General features: G+C 38.0%; 2 long non-coding RNA genes across 2 annotated transcripts; both read right to left on the bottom strand.

Annotated features, from left to right (window-relative positions):
• Positions 1-570: 570 nt before the first annotated feature.
• Positions 571-3,307, bottom strand: LOC115787419 (uncharacterized). The gene is made up of 3 exons (XR_004020499.1): positions 3,248-3,307; positions 2,840-2,932; positions 571-1,335 (listed from the first exon to the last, which is right to left on the bottom strand). It is a non-coding gene; the product is annotated as an uncharacterized LOC115787419 (long non-coding RNA).
• Positions 3,308-3,334: 27 nt separating this feature from the next.
• On the bottom strand, positions 3,335-4,559 carry LOC115787418 (uncharacterized). The gene is made up of 3 exons (XR_004020498.1): positions 4,422-4,559; positions 3,949-4,018; positions 3,335-3,388 (listed from the first exon to the last, which is right to left on the bottom strand). It is a non-coding gene; the product is annotated as an uncharacterized LOC115787418 (long non-coding RNA).
• Positions 4,560-7,216: the final 2,657 nt, after the last annotated feature.

Below are 7,216 nucleotides of genomic sequence, written 5' to 3'. Positions count from 1 at the left end.
TGGCCTTGAAAGCATTGAGATCCTAAAAGCAGCACCATGACAGAGCAAAAGTACTTCATATTACACTAAAAAAAAAATATAATGGACTTACTTAAAAATGTTGTGTCAAGTGGTTCCACGTAACTTTTTTAAGTAGGTGTTAAGTAACAAGTTTCTGTATGATTTACTCAAAAGACTTAAGTAAACTGTACAAAAGGGACTTGAGTAATTTAAACTTAATGTGGTTACTTTCATTTTATGTATGAAAACTATGTTAAATGTATGTAACATAGTTGAGTTCAGAGAATTAACTGGATACACATTAAAGCAATACAGGATTGCTGAGTAAGAGCAACTTGATATAGTTAAGTTAATCCTAAATGAGTTTCTTTTGTCAACTTAAAATCATGTTAAATAGAAAAAGAACTGTTAACAGAGGGAGGAAAAAAACACAACTTTGCAAAACAGCACTTTATTAAATACTAAGAATAACATCATCTTGTTTTACAAAAACACTCAAAATAATAAAGTATAAAAATGCTTTGTATTTATAAAAAAAAAATTACAATTATAAAGTTAAGCATCACAGTATTTTTTAAACTTTCAATAACCTTTTCAGAGCTCTTAGCTCCACACAAGCTTCAACTAGTTCAAATAGCAGCAGAACATCCACACTATGGTAAAGTGTCTTTGTAGAAGAATTTTTTTTACCCATTACAGCTAAGTGGCTACAATGAGGTATCTTAATACAACTGAAAGTGCTGTAACAACAATCTGACACATGAGAAAAAAAAAAAAAAAAAGAATAAACCTCAAAACAATGTTTTGTCTGCTGCCCAACGTAAACTCTTAACAGAGTCGTATGGTCTCAGGTCAGTAGGTTGATACTACTACCTTAGATTTCAATTTGAAACTTGTAACCTTCAAGGTAAAACAGTAACGTAAGAAATAAAAAAAGGTTAACAGACAACCCAAACTACTGCTCAAGTTAACAGGATAACAAAAACTTTTCAGCACACTGAACAGCCCCCATAATGGTTTCATGCATTATTCCAGCAGTTTATTTTTGAGTACCTGGATTTAAAAGTCTGTGTGTATCAAGTTCCATCAGGATCTTTTGGATGAATTTAAAAGTGTACCTGAGGTCAGAATGCTCAGGTTCAGGTCGTAGATGATCCCAAACAGTAAGGCACAAGAAGTGGTGACATCTTTGAGTTCATTGAGCACCTGCACACCTTCAACTATGATGCCAACATCTTCTGGGGACTGATCAACATCTTCACCTGGGTGTTTAATCACATAGGTGCCGATGACCATCTGATCCAAATCTGCCTGGGTTTCATCAGGGTTCTCACTCTAAAAACAGATAAAAATAGACAAGATAATTTAATAAAACCTCTCTCACTGAAAGCATATACACACGTGGATAAAATTATTGGTACCCCTCCTTAATGACCAAAACATCCACAATGGTCTCTGAAATAATTTAAAATGGACAAAAGTAATAATAAATAAAAACTTATTGAAATTTAACCAATTAAAATCAGGCACTGCTTTTAATTTGTGGTTCAACAGAATCATTTAAAAACCAAACTGGAGAAACAGGCCTGGACAAAAATGGAACATCTAGAAAAGATTGAAACTAATTTGACCACAGGGACATGTTAAACTAAGGTGTGTCCTCTAATTAGCATTACAGGTGTCTTCAAGCTTGTAACCAGTCAGTCTGCTATTTAAAGGGTGCAAAGTCGTCACTGTGCTGTTTTGTGACGAGGTGTGTGTGTATCACAGTGAAAATGGACCACAGGAAGTGAAGGAGAAAGTTGTCCCATGCCTAGTGTCAGAAAGCTTGGTCTCAGTTGCAGGCCTTCCAACAGGATAATGACTCAAAACACACAGCTAAACTCACCAAAGAATGGCTAAGAGCTAAACATTGGACTGTTCTGCACTGGCCTTCTATGAGCCCTGATCTAAATTCTATTGAACATCTGTAGAAGGAGCTGAAACATGGAGAAGGCACCCTTCAAACCTGAGACAACTGGAGCAGATTGACAAACAAAGAGTGGTCCAGAATACCTGTGGACAGGTGCAGAAGTCTCATCAACAGTCACAGAAGTTGTTTGATAGCAGTTACTGCCTCAAAAGGTTGAGCATCAAAACATTAAATTACAAATACCACAATTTTTGTCTAGTTTGTTTTTCATGATCCACAATTCAAAAGCACTGTCACTGGTTAATTTTCAGTAAAAATTTTAATTACTTTTGTCTGTTTCAAGTTATTTCAATGACTGCTTTTGTTCACTAATAGAGGATTGCCAACAATTTGTCCAAGTGTGTAATTCAGATGAAGCTTGCACCATTTTTATATTCTTCTTGATAACTGACTCCAATAATAAATGAAGTCAGTCTTCAGTCTCCCTGGTTCAACACCCTGCAACTACTTCCTTAGTACGTCAATGTTCTGCAGAGACCTGCTAATGAGCCATGATCCAGGTGTGTTGAACCAGGGAGAGAACTAAGACATGCAGGATACGTGAGGACTGACTTTGGACACCCCTGAGTTAACTAAACAAAACAAATAAACAAAAAAAAAGTTTTGGGGATAAATGTAAACACTATTAAAGAAAAAAAGTTCTAAAAAAATAACTGGTAGTGGGTAGGTTCATCAAAGTTAGCAAATCATATATTGTCTGATATTTGTAGGCCCAATGAAAATGAATGTGGTGGTAAAACTTAACAACTCTCCATCACAAAGGTATTGAATCTTGGTGAGTGAATTACAAAATTTGACACCTTGATGAGAACTTATTTAGCACAACCATGAATGAAAATGTCCCTTTTAAAAAGAACTGACACTTACTCCGTACTCTTTCACTAGCTTTTCAGGGTCTTCGTTGAGATACGAAGGTAGTGCTTGGAGGCTACAAGATCTTCTTGTTGCAATGTAGTCGTTCTGCAAAACGAAACAGGAAATATACTGCATAAAAAGTCACTGACATTAGGAACATGGAAAAGTCCCTAAAAGTGATCCCTGACACAGATATCAACTGCTGGCCAGCCAGCTTTAATGCAGAGGTCACTTATTCATTCATAAAATCCCATTTAGCTACAGGTGCACTTATCAGTTAACAACAAGGGCAGGGATAAGTGTGAAAGCCCACTACAGTCTTATGTGACTTGTCTTAGTGTAAAGGTGGATGGTGGGGTGGCAGAATAATTATGCAAACTATCTGCAGCAACTTTAGTATGCAAGTAATTATACACAAACCTTGTCAAATAACAGCCATAAAGTTTTTGATTTTGTGTCCTACTGCTCCTCCTTTCTTGCTGAGAATCTGTCAGTAGTGGACCAGCTGCGCCATAAACTGATAAGTGGGATGGTGGTAATGCAAGTGAACTCAGCACTTATCTAGGTAAGTATTTCAAAAAAGACAAAAAAGAAGTACAGAAAAAGGTTATCATACAGCTTAAAAGTCTTCCACAAGTAATATCACAAGATTACATATCAAATTCCAAAACATATAACATCTGTTTCATATTGCTAGATATATTTCCAAACCCTAATGTAGTACAAATCTTCAGTGATTCTAATCTAGAATACCCAGTGTGTAGAATACCTATGTGTTGACCCTCAGTGTATCAAAATTGGTTTAAAATAGAAAATTACATCTACCATCTACACAACTTCTGAAATAATTTATGCTTGAACTAATTTGCTTAACAACTCTCACACTTTATACATTTTTAACCAATTAAAAAGCCCACATTATGATGACAGCTGATGCTATGCAAGTGATTGGACACAACTGACAATTAAATGTAGCTGAAGTAACACAGTTTTCAACACTTTGGTTAGTATGTGACATACTTAAATGACTATGAAGGGCATTCCAAGTTTTAAATACACAAGGGCAATCAGAATAAATGCATGGGTATGGGCGTCTGCTGCTGAAATTGCCATGAGCCAACCTGTAGTGTTTAGTAGATGGATTCTTGTCGATGCAGTCATCCCACAGTTTTTACAAGACCACATTCATATCTGTTGGAAAAAGAAAGTGATATTAGAGTAAAAACATTGAAGGCAACATATCCATAAGCTGACTCACTAACGGTGCCAACAGAGCTAACGTTAGCTAATGGCGCTAATGGAGCTAGGGGTGCCAATTTGTATTGGTGGCGTTTACGATACTGCTATCAGAATCGTCACAACTTTACAAAACTACACAAATACATAGTAATGCGTATTTGATAATCAGTCGCTTCAGTGAGTTGACTTTTCAATGTTTTTTTACATCCGGTAGCAGAGTTAGCAAAACAGAGTAAGAGTAACGAATTAGCATGGTTCCCCCCTTTACCTCAGCCTCCACCACAATTTAACGCATACAAAACACATAAAACTATTTGCTATATGAAGTATTAGTAATAAAGAGATATTTACTTACCTTTACTCAAAGGATGACAGCGGATTTTGCAGAGCCGTGTATCTCCATTTGCATTGACAAGCGGGATAATCATGTGATTGTGAACAAGCGAGATTAAAGAGGAAATACGGTGTCCTGAAATGGACAAACCACTCTATTAATGAAGTGCTTTCCGTTTTATGTAATTTTTACTTTACAGAGTTGAGTTGGGAAAACTTAACATAGCCAAGTAAACCTGACATTGCACATTTTTACTTTCAAACAATACAACTAACTTAAGTTGATGCAAATAACTCATGGTCTTTGAGTAATCAAAACATAATACTATGTTTTATAGTGAACAACAGTGGCATTTCCTTTTTTTGAGTGTATAAGAGGTATAAATGTAAAAGATATCTCCTGAGTATGATATGATCTCTGCCATCATCAGAGGTTTAAAACTAATCCATAAGCAGCATTTTAATGTTTTCTGTAAACAGAAGGGGCCTGGAACCTCTCAGGGATCAGTATGAGGGGTTAGGAGATCAATAATTGCAGCGGAAAGGTCTTGATGGTTCCTTTGTGCTACTTTGTGGAGGTTTCAACCCTTCAAAGTGTCTCTGGATAAATATGCAAGTTTTTGAGAAGTTGTACAGGCTTTCTCAGTGAGCTGGCAGGCCGGTCGTCATAAAGCATACAAACATCACTGCAGACATGATGAGACAGCTGCCTGAAAGCTTTACGATTTAAATCTAAAGCCTCTTTTCAGTCTGTAATTGCGAAAATTCTTGTAAATCAAAGCTGAAGTGTAAACGGGGACTCCCTGGAACCCCCTTGAGGGACCTGGGGGGGGGGGGGGTCTCCAACCTCAGTCAGGGAACCACTGCTGTCCTCGCCTGAGCCATCACTCAGCGCTTCGGAGCTCCCGCGGTCCCAAGATCGTCTCCTAAACGGTAATTTATGTGCTGTTGTGGAGGACAAATTGCTGCAGGAGCTGCACCATTAGCTAAACTGCATTTCACAGCGACATGTTTTCACCTGCAGCACAGCTATGCCAAAAATGTCATAACTCAGCGCCGGGCCGCCGCCAGCCACAGACGCGGGTGTTATAGGAGGGAGACGAACATGGATTATAGACTGAGCAAGTTTTCACACACTCATGTCACTTTTATTTGTATACAGGTAGTACATTTCATGCTGCTCGGTTATTGCTCCATACATCACAGGCTCAGAGGGAAAATCTTTAGAAAAGAGCTGCAAGAAACAATAAAACAAAGCTCCTGATTAATTGCTGCAAAAGCCAGAGAGGAAGAAAACCAGACATTTTGCAGTTATGCTGCACGTTTATTAAGTTTATAATTTGGGAATAAAAGCAGAGTGCTTTGATGTGAACACAAGTACCAGAAAAAGAAAACAAAACAGGAAACCAAAGCTGAGGTGTGGACAAGTAAAGAGGTGTCGAAACAGGAAGTGATTTACCTGTCACCTGTCGGTCGCAAGCAGTTTAACTCGGGACCCTCCCTGTGGTTATTTTGCCCACCGTTGCTTGATGCCACTCACTGTCTCTTTCTGTGTGAACACTCCTGAAGGTGATTTCTTCCTCCGTGGCATCAGCTGGAAAGACTGTGAGGCAGCACGGCATGAAAAATGGCTGCTCTTATCATCTCATTGCAACTTGTCGATAACAGCTCGTTAGCCAATGAGCACACACCGGAAAAACCTCTTACACTTAAAACGACCAAAATTTTAAAAAAGGACTTCGTGTTTCATTCTGTTTGACCTGAAATGAGCAACTTAGACCATAAATTCATAAACACAGCTGTCGCCCTCTGCTGGCCATTAGAAAGAGTACAGGTTTAATGCACATCGTTGGCTTCACATTTCAGACCAGACAGCTGCGTCCATGTTTTAAACTTCTATGTTGTAGTAAAACAAAAACCAACAACAAAAAAAACTCACAGAAATTAATGCAGGTTCAACTGTTTTATTTACATCAGTAAAAGCATAGTGAAAACATGCTAACAAGTTTATGCCAAGTTCATCAGTTCTTCAGGTAAGTGTTTAACACCTGAGGGTTGAGGGGCTGTTTTTGACTTCAGAGTTTGAGTTTGGACCTGGAAATGTTTGATGGAGTCAAACTGAGGAAGCAGATGAAGTTCAGTTGAGAGGACAGAAACCGTAGCCTGGTCTACGTGTGTCCTGAGAACCCAAATCCACATTACCTGTTAGATCAGAAGAAAAATGAAAAACAAACAAAAACTGTGATCATGTTTGTTTTCCTGTTTCTCTAATACATGACACAAAAAAATGGAAGCAGGCTTTGAAAGGTTCATTAATTAATCTTTTTGTGACTTCCTCACTCATTAATACATATTTATTGATCTTAGTTGTTAGTATAAAGTGAAATAAATCAGTATGTGTTTATGTACTATTTATTATTCCTGAGGGTTATGAAGAAATCAGAGAATCTGAGCAGTCCAATGTTACAGGTTTTGTTTCTGTTTATGTGTGTTTGAGCAAAAAACTGTGAGGAAACTGGATCTGTGGGACTCTGCAGGCAGTACAGCTCATAGCAAACAGCACAGCACCTCCCGGTGGCCTGTATCAGCATCACCACAACAGATCAATGCTTAATAAAAACTGGCACCAAAGCAAAATTGACTCTGACCCAGAGATACACTGTCAAAGGGATAATGTCAGGTGACTAGTGACAGGAAGAGACTCACTGGGTCAAACCCAACACTGAAATGAGGTAAAAGAAAGAAAAAGCAGAAATAAACTCAACCCTGACCAAAGAGCAGTCCATCACATGGCATCTACCGATATACGCAAGTTAA

The sequence above is a fragment of the Archocentrus centrarchus genome, chromosome 10 (assembly GCF_007364275.1).
Source record: "Archocentrus centrarchus isolate MPI-CPG fArcCen1 chromosome 10, fArcCen1, whole genome shotgun sequence".
Taxonomy (NCBI): Eukaryota; Metazoa; Chordata; class Actinopteri; order Cichliformes; family Cichlidae; genus Archocentrus; species Archocentrus centrarchus.
Note: the sequence above shows the minus strand (reverse complement) of the source record. Positions and strands in the feature narration are given on the sequence as shown.